At 39.9% G+C, this 15,576-nt stretch overlaps 1 long non-coding RNA gene across 1 annotated transcript; it reads left to right on the top strand.

The window, feature by feature from the left end:
- Positions 1-5,715: 5,715 nt before the first annotated feature.
- On the top strand, positions 5,716-10,761 carry LOC123586211. The gene is made up of 2 exons (XR_006706682.1): positions 5,716-6,242; positions 9,288-10,761. It is a non-coding gene; the product is annotated as an uncharacterized LOC123586211 (long non-coding RNA).
- Positions 10,762-15,576: the final 4,815 nt, after the last annotated feature.

Genomic DNA, 15,576 nt, shown 5'->3' with positions numbered 1-15,576 from the left:
ACGTAAAATAGGTTTTTATGAAATATACACTATATGTTAGTGGTACCAACAAATGAAATGGTAATCTAGTCTGACACAATCTTACCTACAAATACATACTTCAAATTTTCAAACTCTCAAAATATGATAAATGTAATTCACTCAAAATCATCATGTAAAAATTTAAAATGTTCCATTCAAATTATGCTTTTACATAGAAGATAATCCCTCTCTTATTTTATATTATGTTATTTGTCTTGTACTAAATATACAGATGACTATATTACTAAAAAATATAAAAGGTTCGTCTTTTTTTTCTTTGTTTTAGAGTTTTAGTATATCTAGAGTGAACAATTTAAAAATAGTGATCTTTAAAATTTTTTTTCTTAGAATGCAATGGTTATGGCCCTAGAAACAGACCACAGATGTGATATTGGTACTTTCCAGAATATAAATACTATATTTCCAGAAAACTAATCCTCCTATTGATCGGTCTACAAATTAGGCATAACAGATTGTGAAGAATATAGAAAAGAAGATGAATTTTTATATTCAAACTGTTGGTACAACACTTAGGTAAGTGTAGGAACTCAGTCAAGTCACATAACATCTCTGAGCTTCAGTTTCTTAAACTTTAATATGGTACTCACCATATGGGTTGCTGTAATTATCAGATTTTATATAGAATATAAAGAATAAGGATAATATATACAGACATAACTCTCAGAGAGCTAGAGAAAATGGCATGAGCTTGATCAGTGGTTACTGTAATTGTATTAACTGTTATTATTACTATTATCGTTACTTTTTAAAGAATCTTTGCAATGGGAGGAGATTATCTCTATCAACTACCCAGGGTCAGTCACTACACCTCCAAGATATTTAAGATATCAGAGAAAATCGCACATTGGTTATCCCATTTGTCTATCCTACAAGTAGGATTACTTGAAAATGAATTCAATAAAACCAAAAATAACAGCCTGGCTCTTCAGCACGATCTCTTAAAAGTTAATGCCAATATGGAAAGGAGTAAAATGTCTGTGAGTCTGTATTTCTTGTCGACACTTAGGAACTCTCTTACCCCAAATCTTGGTATTAGTCAGCTCTTAATTAAAAGAAAGTTCAGATCTCCAAATAGACAAGAAATAATACCACATTATCTTGATGCTCTACTTTTGCCAATAAAAACACTAATGTATAAAATTGCCAAGTTTTGTGCATAGAATATATAATATTATTTGGGCCTTATTATTAAGAATCTCATAAACTATTACGAAGAAAAACACAAGTATATGATTCCATCTATGTCACTGCAAGAAGAATCACCAAATTAAAAATATATATATTTGCAGTTCAGCCATGCCAGGTAAATGTCTTAAATTTAGCCTCCTCTTTTTCATATATATATAAGTGGGTTAGTTATGTTGCAACAAACTGAGACATCAATCTTAGCAGAGTTTTAATGCCAGACACATCCCAGGGTCCCGTCCACTGTTGTTTGTCTCTAGGTGCCTATTTCTGACCCAGTGGCGCCTGGGTGATGGAGTTGGCATGACACCAACCATGGCGACTTATAGTTGCGTTTTCCCGAGTTGCACCATGGATGTGGCAGGTGTCTGGTACATCCAGGCCAGCCTAGATCCCATTAGCGTAGACTTTCAGATCCTCTCTTGCATTGATCCACCAGCTTTCCTTCTCAGGCACATCTTCTCTGTCCACGATGCCATTGTCCCTAACATACAAAATGAATCTAGGAAAAAAAAGTGACAAAGCTATGTAAATTCATTAACAGTAAAAAGTAGAAGGTAAATAAGAAAAAACAGAATTATTACAAATTATCGTTAATACGGAGTGGACTGTCAAGACACTTTGACATTCTTTAATGCTGGAATCCTCACTGGAATTAATACCACCTTTCCATGATGTTCTTTAAATCCTCTGACACACTCACACAGATGTTTCTAACATGCTACCTCTCCAACGAATCTGTTGAGTCAACACGTGTATTCTTCCTTCTCTCTAACCTCAGAGGTCTCTTCTATCCAAGAATAACACCTACCTCCATCTGTGCTTTATCCCCATTCTTTTTCACATTCTTTGAACTTCCTTCCATTAATTATTCTCATGCTACTTGTATTTCTGGCTTCTTCATTTCAACTGGCTCCTGACTTTTCACGCAATGCATGCCTGATCTCTCCCATCTCTGTCTCTCTCCTTTTGCACATAAGGGAAAAAAAACCTTAAAGGTGTAGACCAAACTCATTTCCCCTATTTTTCTACCTCTTCTGTATTACAAAATATCATTATGATGTTGTGGCGATACCCACTCTCCCACATTTCACTGTACGAATCCTGTCATTTCTTTTAAGTTCTCATACGATCTGGTTTTGGCAACATAGGTCACTCATCAGTCCCTGTTTTCAGTTTTGTTTCCTGAATTTTTTCCTTGTAACTTCTTTCATCAGTTTTTCTCCAGCGTCCAGTGGACATTCTTTGTCTTTCAACTCATCACGGAAATGTGATTTCTCATGTTCCTCTCTCAGTACCTGTTTCGTGTCCCTTCTCCACTTGATTTTTCTTTGCCCTGGTTATCATGTGTATAACATTCAAACACTTATCTCCAGATAAGGCTTACTCGAAATCCGTATCTGAATATCTTTTTCTGATAGTCAGCTCTCTTTGGATTTCCCACATATGGCCCAAAGATCAGTAAACTTAAAATGTCTGTCTCCACCATCCCAAATCTACTCTCCCAGATTTCATCACCATATTAGACACTTCAGCTAAAAAGTCATAATCCATACTTCCACAACACCAAGTATGGTCTATCTCCTTATTCCCTCCAGAGAAATCTGTTTACTCTGGGGAACATAAATTTTAAATTTCTGCTGTTTTGAAATCTTGAGTAAATTCAAGAAACTGTCAAGTCTATCAACGAAAATAGAAAAGTAAGGTGACTGAAAATTTAGATATGTCAGATGAAATGAAAGAACTAAATAAATTAACAACCCTGTAAGATGATTTAAGTAGCATTAAAAATAGCAAAAAGTAGGACTGACGTGGCCTTATGACATTGGCAATATAATATACATGCTCTTGGGGCTTTTCCAGAACATAGAGAAAGAGTAACTTAAAAGTAATTAAAGACAAAATAGAAGAAAAACTTTACTGATTATTATTATGAAGCTGTAAACATTAATTAATAGAAAAAAAAAGCTACATCTAAACTTTTACATTTTTATATTTTAAAGATAAATATACAGTTCTCCTAGAGTTCACATAGGAAAACAGTCAAAAAATTAATGAAAAATTGGGGGCTATATCATTATTTTTATAACATGTAAAGGTAGATAATAGCATGGCAACTAATAATAATACTTCCTTAAATAACAAACATTTGTTGATTACTTATGTTCCAGAACTATGCTGCATATTTATAGGCATCATTCCATTTAATCCTGAAAACAACTATAAGACAGATGTTATCATTAGTCACGTTGTACAGATGACTAAACTGAGGCTTTAGAGAGGTTAAGAAATAAGCTTATTGTCACAAAACTATTAAAAAAGCAGAGCAGGGACTAGAAAAGTCTGTTTGATGTCAGACTGTAACGCCAACCACCGGACAGGGGTTTATCAAGCTGTGGTCCACAAACCATATGCATCCTACAGGCACCTGCACTTTAAGGACATAACCCTTGTGATCCCTTTTTTTTTTTTTTAAGTTTTTATTTAGTTTTGAAAGAGAGAGAGAAAGAATTTCAAGCAGCCTCCTCACTGTCAATGCAGAGCCAGCCTGGCGAGGAGCTCAAACTCACAAACCGTGAGATCATGCCTGAGGCGAAATCAAGAGTGGGTGCTCAACCGACTGACTGAGACCCCCCGGGAGCCCCACCCTGGTGCTCTTTACTCTGCGGTAGATTAGACCACACTTCTAGTTTACAGGGAGAGAAAGAATGATCCAACTACTCTCATGAGTAAAGGCACAGTGAAGACATTATATAGCACCTGTATTTAAAGACTCGGAAAATAAACAGCCTAATGTACTTTTCATGAAAAAAAAATGCACTCGATGATATATGTTAGTCACCAGAAACATGAATCAAATAAAGAACTCAAGACAGAGGAACAGCGGAACTCAGGACAGAGGTACCTTCACGAAGAAACCCCTCTGAAAAGATTTCTTCTCTGCTTGCACAGGAGACAGCCTCACGGTTACGACAGCCAGAGGACTGAATGTCTCTGACGTGAGGCCCATGGTACACAGAAGTAGCAAAAAAAGCTAACAGGAATCCACAGTCCATCTTCAAAGAGCAGCCGGTGGAGATAAAGAGTAGATTACTGATTCCAGAGTACGTGTCAGATACTGCCTAGGGACTTCCTAAGTAGAGGTCAAGGTCCTACTGTTATACAGGTAGGGGTTAATGAGCTGGCAAATTAGGATATTAATATTAATGGAACATCCTTAGTACCCACAGGCTAATGAAGTCTGGGGTCATTTGGGTTATATTAACATCAAACAAAGTGGAATTTTAGGCCAAAGGCTTTTACCAGGATAAGAGAGCAATTTTATTGATTAAAGATGATAAAATCTATAGTTATTACTTGAGGTAAACAACATGCATAAAAAATATAAAGCTAAACACTACTAAAAATTTAAGGAGCAACTGAAAACACAGTAAGAGTGTTTCTCAGTCTTTGACGGATGCAGTGAGAAAAAAATTAAATCATTTTAGAGAATCTGAACAATATAATTAATGAGATCAGATATAAGGGGTATACATGTATGTGTGTGCGTATTGATTATATGTATACCAAAATGCCTTTCCTTTTAGGAAATGCTGGTACTCAAAAAATAAAATACAGTAAATCCCAGCAAAGGGGAAATTCTCCAAAGTAGAAAAGATACAGGCCGTATTCTGTGAGAAAACGAATTGCATATAAAATTAATAACAAAAGGATTAAGCGTTTTCTAACCACTTGGAAATAAAGCATATCAGAAAGTGACCGTAATGACAAGAGTACATACTGAAATCCTAACAGAAACATATGTACTAGTAGGAAAATATCCTTAAAGCTTTTTAGTATTTAGATAATTAAGAAAGAAAATAGCCAGTCAACTTCATAAGTTAAAAAGGAAATCATAAAATAAAAATACTGAAAGAGAAAGCAATTAGTAGCGGTGAAAAATTAATGATTTAGAACAAATAGAAGAGAACAATTGATGAAAAGAAAAAAATCCTGGAGTGTGTTTTTCTTTGAAAACAACAAAAGCTGAACGGCTAACAACATGATTCCCTGATCTTGCGTCTACCATTTACTAGCTCTGTGATCCAAGTTCTTTAATCTTTCTGAGTTTCCTTTACTAACCTATAAATGAGCATGATAATACCCTTTGTGGCTTTGTAAATCTCCCTACTTATACTAAAGTCACTAGTGTCCTATGAGTCAGGTATAAGGTGTTTTGTTGTTTTTGTGGTATTTGGCAAGTTATTTTTGGAATCTACCATTTGCCTTCCCTGTACCGTTGAGCTTGGTCTGTGTGTAAGGATGGGGAGTGGTGGGGTCCGTGCCAGGTTTTTATGACCCCTTCTCCTCCTTGCCAGTACTCCCCCAAACCTGTGTTTTTGGAAAGTGCACATTACTGACAACACACAGGGCCAGATCCCAATCCCCTCTTTGTAAAGCATGCCAAGAATAGAGCAGGAGGCTGGGGGCTGAACCGGGGAACTTTGTTTATTTTCTCCTTGCGATTTTAATTTCGATCTTTGTATGAATGCCAGATTTGATCTTTAGGTCCAGCTCTCTCCTGTTTCTTCTTTTACTGCTACTTCCAGGAGAATCTTTTTTTCTTCCAGAAAAGCTTTAGGCAGATACAGCCGCGTGAGCTTGATGCTATACTTTGTTTGGTTGAATATAGTACACGATGGTGGAATAGGGAAATTAACAAACATTGGGAGAACACTATAGCAAGATCACATAACTTTTAATGCAGCTTTTCATCTTTTCTTCCATTACTATAATGGAAATTCCTTTAGAGATGTTAGTTTCGTTTATTTAGATTATGTCATTTAGGAGTTTGAAGATAGTTCTAGTTTCACTTAAACTTAGAGCAATGTTTATAAAACTTCTGTGGGCCTTAAAGAAACAGCTGATGCATTTCCAGGACAGCCAATTTGGAATTCAAGGCAGACCAAACGCCTCACACCATTTAAACAGATGATTCTCCCGGTGGACAGACGGACTAGCGAGAAGATAGCCAGGTTGGTGCTTTCTTTTTTTAAACACTGATAGTCAAAAATAGTAGTTTTCTGGACCACAGAGTGTGTCTAAAACAAATAATTGATTTAACCCCCTTAAATCCTTCTTGGAACAATAAACAAAGGGTCTTAGTCGTATCCTGGTAGGAAGTAAATTTCTTCTTGAGAGCAAGTTCGTTTTCCGTGAGGAACAAGAACTTTTTAAGGTCCCGAGGATACCATTTAGCAAATTATTGTAGCAGTTTCCTTAGTGATACCCGAGGGCCCAGAAAGATTTAATGAGCCTTCGAAAGTGCCAAAGTTACTTTTAGGGGGTAACTTATAACTGGAGGAATTTAGCAAACTACACTGGAAAGTTTCTTTGGGTGGTTTTGTAGATCAAGGGCAGACAAAAAAGGTTGGTTTCTAGAGAGAGGGGAGAGAAAAGACTTCTCCATGAGATAAGCTTTATTTTATCCTATCAGGTAGCATTGCTAACATTATTATATTTTAGATGCAATGCATGCAGTAAAATGCCTTTGAACTTCTTATTGTTTGCCTATATTTATTCTGTGGTCTTAAGATCAATAAGAATATAAACACCTTCTTTCAGGGTTTAAGAGATGCTTTGGGATCTAATATGTTGTTAAGAGTGTTTAAGTCAGAGTAAGGCAGTTTGGGTCACGTTATTCACATACCACTGTGGTTTGTTTTTGACACCTGCCTTTACCACCAAAGGTGAATCTAAATTACAAATAATGTCTCCTAGGATTACAAGTATATTGGGAAATAGAGACAACTTTTTCTCTCCTCATGTCCACATTTCAAAATAGAATTTAAGTAACTTGGAATAATTTGCAGCACTGCAGGCAAAAACTGGCAAGCGTTTTATTTACTTATTTTTTAATTTATTGATTTATTTTGAGAGAGAGAGAACACGAGGGAGGGGCACAGAGAGAGAGAGAGAGGGAGAGAGAGAACTCCAAGCACGCTCCACACTGTCAGTGCAAGGCTCAAACTCATGAACCATGCGATCATGACCTGAGCCGAAGTCAAGAGTCAGTTGCTTCACTGACTGAGCCACCCAGGCGCTCCTAAAAATGGCAAGCATTTTAAACTGTGGTCAGTACTGCAATGTTATGCCTCTTTGGGATCACAAGGAAGTCACTGATGTTATTTATAAACTAATATAATGTATATTTTATATTTATATATAAATGAATATATAATACAGGTAAATTTAAATATTTATATACATAAGCATATTTATGTGTGTATACATATGTATGTATATATTATCAGAAAAAAAGCATTTTAATCAAATTATGGAGTAGGCATTTAAGACTTTTTGGCCTCTTTAGAAAAGGGTAACATCAAGCATTTTGAAAGAAAACCTGACTTGGTGTATTCTACAATCTTCGTTTCTTCACGATTATTATCTCAGGAACATTTTTTTTTTTTTAATTTTTTTTCAACGTTTATTTATTTTTGGGACAGAGAGAGACAGAGCATGAACGGGGGAGGGGCAGAGAGAGAGGGAGACACAGAATCGGAAACAGGCTCCAGGCTCTGAGCCATCAGCCCAGAGCCCGACGCGGGGCTCGAACTCACGGACCGCAAGATCGTGACCTGGCCGAAGTCAGACGCTTAACCGACTGCGCCACCCAGGCGCCCAGGAACATTTTTTTTTTATATATACCTTGCAGAAAGGAGCTCGTCGTTATTAAACTGTTCTCTCTTCAGACAGAATACTCTTGGAATCACATATTAGAGGCAACTCCAGTGACTCAGTGGTTACTTTGCTGTGCTCTCGGCCAATCTTCCCACACATTCTGACTTCCTTTAGCAAACAAAAGTCCAAGGTTAAGAGACTGAGAATGGTGTTTATTATCCCTTTTGCTTTTCTTTGGATTTCAGTTCCCCTTGATTTTCTTTGGGGTGTAAAATTCACAGAAGGAAGAGGCTGAATGCAGTCAGGAGGGGGCTCAAGGGACCACGTGACCATGATGGAACCAGTACCTGCTTTGCAACTTTGGGCTGACCTAGTCCAAGCTCTTGGCTCCTCTTGATCAGAGCCCAGGGTCTGACGCCGGTCAAAATCCGTGACCAAGTAGAAGTGGACCAACAAACCCATTTTTCTGTTAAAACCGTTTTGAGTGTGAGTCTCCAGAGACAAAAGCTAGCCTCTGAAGGCTACTGTATAGTTTCCTTCAAAAGTGAACGTCAAAACATTCTCGAAGGGTTATAACTGTTAATTTTTAAATCCCTTTTGCTTTTCTCTTGAAATTAATCTGGTGGATTCCAAATTTTATTGCACTTAGAATCGCTTGGGAACTTTAAAATCCTGATACCCAGATTGCATCCCAAAGCAATTAAGCTAGAATGTCTGGAAGTGGAAGCTAGGCAGCAGTATTTTTAAAGAACTTTTTTTGTCATCCCAACTGAAACTCTGTAGCTATTAAACAATAACTCCCCCCCCCCCTTACCCTTTTCTTCCCAGCCCCTGGTACCACCAGTCTGCTTTCTGTCTCTATGAATTTGACTACTTTATGGTCCCCATAGAAGTGAAATCAGACAATATTTGTCCTTTCGTGTCTGGTTTATTTCACTCAGCATAACGTCCTCAGGTTGTCCACATTGTAGCCTCTGTCAGGGTCTTTTCCCCTTTTAAAGCTGAACAACACTCCATTGTATGCATACATTGCATATTGTTTACTCGTTCATCCATCAATGGACATTTGGGTTGGACATTTTGGCTTCAGTGGATAATGCTGCTGTGACCATGAGTGAACACATATCTGAGTTTTCGCCTTCAGTTCTTTTGGGCGTAAGCCTTGAAGTAGAAATCCTGGCTTGTGTCTTAATCTGATGTGTAATTTGGGGAGGAACCACCATACTGTTTTCAGTAGCAGCCGCACCATTTTATACCCCCACCAGCCGTGCACAATGGTTCCAACTTTTTCACACCCTCACCAACATCTTTTTTGTAATAGCCATCCCGATGAGGATAAAGTGTTGGCATAATTGCTCGTTGACATTCACTACATTTACGCGTTCCTTTTTTTCCAGGCCCATCACACTTCGGGTTTTAATTCATCCCTTTCACAACTTAGAATATTATCACTTCCAAGTGTGGTCTATGGAACTCCAGAATAAATATCTTCTGGCAGCTTGTTAGGAAGGAGGACTTGAAGTCACCACTCCAGACTCACTCTGTCAGTATCTGCCTTTTAACATAGAGCTCCAGGTGACTCATACACACATGAAAGTTTAAGAAGCACGTTACAGATCACTTCAGTTGCTCCTGACCATCATCTTCAAGATCTTTCCACCTCCGCCTTTCTACTGCACTCACACAAACAACCGGGGAACCTTCGGTTAATTCAAGCGTCTGCACTGCTGAAGACCAGTATACAGAGCCACACAACGTAGAGGATTGTTGCTGTCACGTAGTCATGATCTCGACCACACACGGACCCTCACCGCCTCCTTTTGAAGTGTCCCTTGCAAATTCCAGGTCGCATTACCAAAAAAAGCATTTGTCATTTGCACTGCTCTCCTCTTTACCTGTCTCAGCCCATCTCACTCTTTTCTGAAAGAATGTGCATTCTTCTCCCTTGAGAAAATAGGGACTTTTCAGACTCAAAGCTTCTCGATTTATTGCCTCCTCACCTCCAATCTCATACTCACCCACCTTCTTCTCCAGTGACACAGAAGGAAACATTCTTGTTCTTTTCAAGGTTTTACTTCTCCATCTGTGCCCCAAATCTCCACTCCTCCTGTCTCTTCTTGAACCACATCATCAACCACTGCTTGTTCTCCAAAGGCTTTCCCTTAAGTATCACTCACTTAGAATCCTATTGATTTCACCCTCAAGGCTCATTAAAAAAAAAAAAGACTTCAGATAGCTTGTAAAGAAATTATTTTGTCCTTCTGGAATTCAGCTACACTCACCTCCAGTCATCTGAAAGGACACCAAACTGTCACTCTTTCTAAGAAGTTACTCTTAAGCATGCTCTTTCCTCTCAAGCCAGTTTATGGCTTCCTTTGCTGAGCCCTCATCATAGCAGTGCATGCCTTTATTACAGCATTTACCAAGATGCATTGTGGTTATTCCCATGCCTGCCTCCAAAATAGAGACAGTGAAGAAACCAAAAACGATATTCCTGGCACCGAACCCCATTTCTGGCATATGCTGGATGCTCCATAATGTTTACCGAATAGGTTAATCGAGGCAGCCAAATTCTGACATTCTGGCACTGGTCCCCTGCAGTTTCCGATCTTCACCAGCCCTGCCCCACCGTTGAGCTTCGCATCTTGCAACATACAATACGCCTGTATAACCGGAGGGTATGTTTTCTGGGGCGGAGAACAGTATGCTGTAACTTCCGGAAACCATGGTTTTCCTTCCTGTACATCCATTTCAAGCTTCTTTTCTGCTAAATGAGAAAGAAAAGTCTACTTTACTTGTAGTTTTAATTAGCATGTCAAATATTTTGTGATTTTTATGGCTACCAAGTAAATTTAGTTCTCTACACCTGAATTTGAAGCAATTTCTTCAGCATTTCCAAGGCCAGTACTTCTCAGACCTTAGTGTGCAATAAGATTACCCAGGGATCTTGTTAAAATACAAATTCAGATTTAAGTTCTGCTTCTGTAGGACTGGGTTGGGTGTGAGTTTCTGCTTTTCTAACATGTTTTCAGGTGCTACCAATCCAGTCAGGGGAGACACACTGGGACCAGCAACATCTAAGACCATCACCTCATGTTATAAAATCTCCAGTTTCTATTGTGTAAATTAGATCACTTCATGCTTCAATGTAGGGCATTATGTCATGTATCCAGGATAGCTGTTTAACATACAAAAAGCAATTATCAAAGTGAGAGTTACTCCCTCTTCTATTAAATTCGAGTTTATCACCGGTTAGAAGGAATTGGCAAAAGAACACCAGAGATAATGTTTTTATTTGTGTGAATACTAAAAGCAGTTTCAAACTATGATACATTCGTTTGGGTGATTTATGACTTCAGACTCGAAGCAGTAAAATACAACTTTAAGAAGAGGAGAGCCGCGTCATGGCACACAGAACAAGGTCTTACTTTTATTTGGCAGCCTGGGTTAAAATGTAAAGCACGACCATAGAGTTGCTTATCTCGCTGGGCACGATGCATGAGCCCCTATTTGAAGCAGCCTGGATCAGGGGACAGGATGAAGTACAGAAACATGTATGAGCTTCTCTCTAGCACTGCTCGGGAGTGCTGTCTACGACTGCCCCATTGGCCATACTGAAGGTGCCCTTGGTACTGAGCAGTGCAGTGACCTTGCAGTTCGCAAGGACTACCAGGGCTGGCTCTAGAAGTGTGGCTAGGTGATCTGGTCCCGATTTTAAGCAGCAGTATAGTTATTATCCTAGAAATGGGGGGGGGGGGCACCCTGATGTTTATGCAGCCAAGCAGGGGAGGATCCTGCGGGGGGATCAGGATCCCCCTAAGTCAGCAGTTCTCCATCCTGACAGCGTGGAAGAATCACTGGGGCAACATTTAAGGCACCTCACTCCCGGGGCCCACCCTCACAGGTTTTGGCGTAATCGGCCTGTGGTAAGGCACAGGCATCAGCGGTTTTAAGTTTCCCAGGTGGTTATAATGTGCAGCATGGGTGGGAACCACAGTGCTAAATGCTCCCAGGATAAAAACCCTCCTTCCCAGATGCGGCAGGCAGAACGTCTCTCTCTCTCTCTCTAGCCGGACCCCTTAATTCCAATTTGCAGGTTTAGACTCCTTTCTGCTAGGACGGTGGTTGTCAACCTTCAGTAGGCATCACGTCACCTAGAGGGCTTGCTAAAACTATGGGTACAGAACGTCGGAAACTTCTCGGTTGTGGTCTGAAAGCGGCCGCTGTACATGGAAGGCAGGGAGAGACTGAAGAAAGAGGCAGCCCATTTCATGCTGGTAGGCGGCAGGCTTTACTTCCAAAGCTTGTCTTGGGTGTCGATAAGCAAATCTCCACACCTGCCTGCCGAATCTTCAAAGTTCACGTACAGGCCTTGGGGCACCTGGGTGGCTCAGACAGTTAAGCATCTGACTCTTGATTTTGGCTCAGGTCATGATCTCAGGGTCATGAGGTGGAGTCCTGCGTTGGGCTCCGTGCTAAGCATTCTCTCTCCCTTGTCCCTCCCCTGCTCATGCTGGCTTCCTCTCTCTCGCTCTCGCTCTCTCTCTCTCTCTGTCTCAAAAAAAAAAAAAAAAAAAAAAGTTCATGTAGAGGCCTTAGCTGGGTTCAGTCACGTACACCGTCCAGATAGTCTCAATGCCACGTCACTATCTCAAGGTTATGTTCTTGGGGCAGCTTCTGGGAACTGGGAAAGCAAGCAGAATGCACGTTCCAAGGACAGGGGAACACCTGATAAGCCTCTGATTTCCTGGGTCAGGTTAGGGGTCAACCTGTGATCACTTCTTCTTGAGGACCTCCTGCAACAAAGCATAGATTGTTGGGGACTTTCCCCCAGACTTTCCAATGTGATGGGACTGGGGTAGGACTGAAATCTGCATTTCTTAACTGATTTTTTTTAAGGTTTATTTATTTTTTTGAGAGAGAGAAAGAGCACCAGCAGGGGAGGAGCAGAGAGAGAGAGAGGGAGACACAGGATCTAAAGTGGGCTCCAGGCTCCGAGCGATCACCACAGAGCCTGACACGGGGCTCGAACTCATAGACCGCGAGATCATGACTTGAGCCGAAGTCGGACGCTCAACCGACTGAGCCACCCAGGTGCCCCCTGAAATCTGCATTTCTAATGAGTCCCCTGGTGGTGCTGTCATAGCTGGTCTGAAGACCGAGGACAAGATCTGATTTTTGCATCTTCCTGCATCTTCCTGGTCTTGTGTCCTAGTGTAGGTGTCTGGCTTTCCATTGGTTTCTCTGGTTTTCCTGACTTGGAAGTCCGAATGTGGAATTTTCTAATGCAGAATCAGAAAACTTGGGCATCCCAAAGACACTAAGCAGTGGTAAAGATGAGTCATTTAGGGGCGCCTGGGTGGCGCAGTCGGTTAAGCGTCCGACTTCAGCCAGGTCACGATCTCGCGGTCCGTGAGTTCGAGCCCCGCGTCGGGCTCTGGGCTGATGGCTCAGAGCCTGGAGCCTGTTTCCGATTCTGTGTCTCCCTCTCTCTCTGCCCCTCCCCCGTTCATGCTCTGTCTCTCTCTGTCCCAAAAATAAATAAACGTTGAAAAAAAATTAAAAAAAAAAAAAAGATGAGTCATTTAGAGAATTACCACCGATTGTGGTGTTGAGGATGGGGTAGAGAAAAACAGCGAGTAAGGGTGGCGACAGGGACATTAGGTGGCACTTGGATGGAGAGAAGGAAACGATTCGTGAAGTATTAAGGACATTGACACAATTTGACCGATGATTGTGTGCTACATTGAGGGGGAGGACCGAATCAAGGATAGTTAATTGCAATCTATGATTTCTCAGTAAAATTTATCACAACTATCAAACTTAAAACATCATCACTAGCCCTGACTCTATATATTGTAAAGAGTTTAATCATTGTCGCTAAATGGTCTAAGGTGAAAGTCATAGGTGTTCCTTATATCTTTTCCAGAAGAAGTCAAGGTGATGGTATAATGTGTCTAAATTTGATATTCCTGTTCCACTTTTATCTTTTTATAAAGAAGCAACTAAAAGCACAGATGGTTATCTAAGATTCTTCAGTGTTTTTCACCAGGAGCTGTTATCATGTTCGAGTAAGTAAGATTTCTTGGGGGAAGCACATTAATTCTCCCTTGACATGGAGGAACTTCTATGTAGCTGAGATCAGAAACCTATCAGACCTCAGAGGAAGAAAGCTCGAAATTTCAGCCAGCCACACCAAAAGACCATAAAGATTTTTCAGGACAGTGTGATTTCTCATTTTTAGCACTCCCTTCTAGCAAAATTTCAGATTGTCTCATTCTAGTTCTTGGAAATGAACCCGATAAAATGGCAAATATGCTTAGGAAACATTTGAAGCTGAATTTTATGTCTTTGATTTTTTTTTTCTTTGTTTTAATTGCTAAACAACTTCATTGCCTTTAAAAATAAGATTGGCGTTAAATTAATGGCATGATCTAATCAGGTCCCCTTGGTTTACAGTTCAGAGAATGCTAAGAAATGAATACTCAGTATTATAACTAAATTTTCACCTGGCATGAATCATTGCAATTTCCTTTGCATTTTCTGGCTAGAAAAACAATACAGAACCAATAACAACCAAAGATGAGGTGTCAAGGAAAACAGGAGCTATGAGGTGACGTGCGTAAGGCTTTTACGGGGCTGCCTGGAAATCAAAGTTGTTTGCATAACTCAGAAGAGGTAATCTGATCCGGTGTTCCCCAAATTCCTTAAAATATTCATCTAGAAAACAGAAGATGCACCCTGGCATCGTGAAACACTTTCTGTCTTTTAAGGCTACCTCTCCTCCAAATTGTGATCCAGGATAAAGCTACAGAAAGGAATAACAGTTGGTGGAAATAGAACAAGATTAAATGTACAAGACGGAAATACTCACTGTAAAATCCCAGACGGACAGAGGTGATTTGTAATTTCAGCAGCCATTGTTAGATCTTGAATTTTAATCTTTCCTATTTCCTTCCAGAATTACAAAGTAAAGAATGCTGTAAAAACATTTCAATATTAGCAAGATCCATGGTTTTAAGTACTTGCTAAGTGAGAGGATATTGAAAGGAGAAAGGAAAATTTCCAGATATCCATTTTCATTCCTCCTCTGAAGTAGTCGAAACTAGTGTTGAGGTAATTCCACAACATTGGAAAATTCCGTTAGCAATGGAAAACGTACGTATGGATTTTGAGCCAAGGTGAAAAGGTGTCTTCTGTGTGGCGCTATCAGAGACATCCGTGATAAACAGCACGCGCCGTTTACAGAGCAATCTCTCTGTAAGAATTCTCAACTTTTCCAGAAAAATCTAACATATAAAAAATAAGCTTCAGATGATTTTACCTGGGGAAGGTTAAAAATACATTCAGCTTTTCTTGGCACGGTGAATGTGAAAAATACAGTGGGAAATAAACTAATATCAGCAGGCAAAGAGGTGGTCGTGTAAGGGCATGATGACGTAGCGATGTACATACGAAGTTAACTTTGCATTACGGCAAGGCTGGCGTCTTCGTTCTGCAGTTCTAAAGTGGCAAACCTTTTGCTCGGTACCTGAACGTCACAAGTTCGGACCCTGCCCAGTAATCTCGGAAGAGTCTCTGTGACTGGGAATCTCTATAAGGTGCATTTATGCGAAGAGGTGAACATTCAGAGATGATTTCATCTTGTCATCTAGAATCATTTAATTGATAAGTCTCTTCAGCAAA

The sequence above is a fragment of the Leopardus geoffroyi genome, chromosome C3 (genome assembly GCF_018350155.1).
Source record: "Leopardus geoffroyi isolate Oge1 chromosome C3, O.geoffroyi_Oge1_pat1.0, whole genome shotgun sequence".
NCBI classification, from domain to species: Eukaryota; Metazoa; Chordata; class Mammalia; order Carnivora; family Felidae; genus Leopardus; species Leopardus geoffroyi.
Note: the sequence above shows the minus strand (reverse complement) of the source record. Positions and strands in the feature narration are given on the sequence as shown.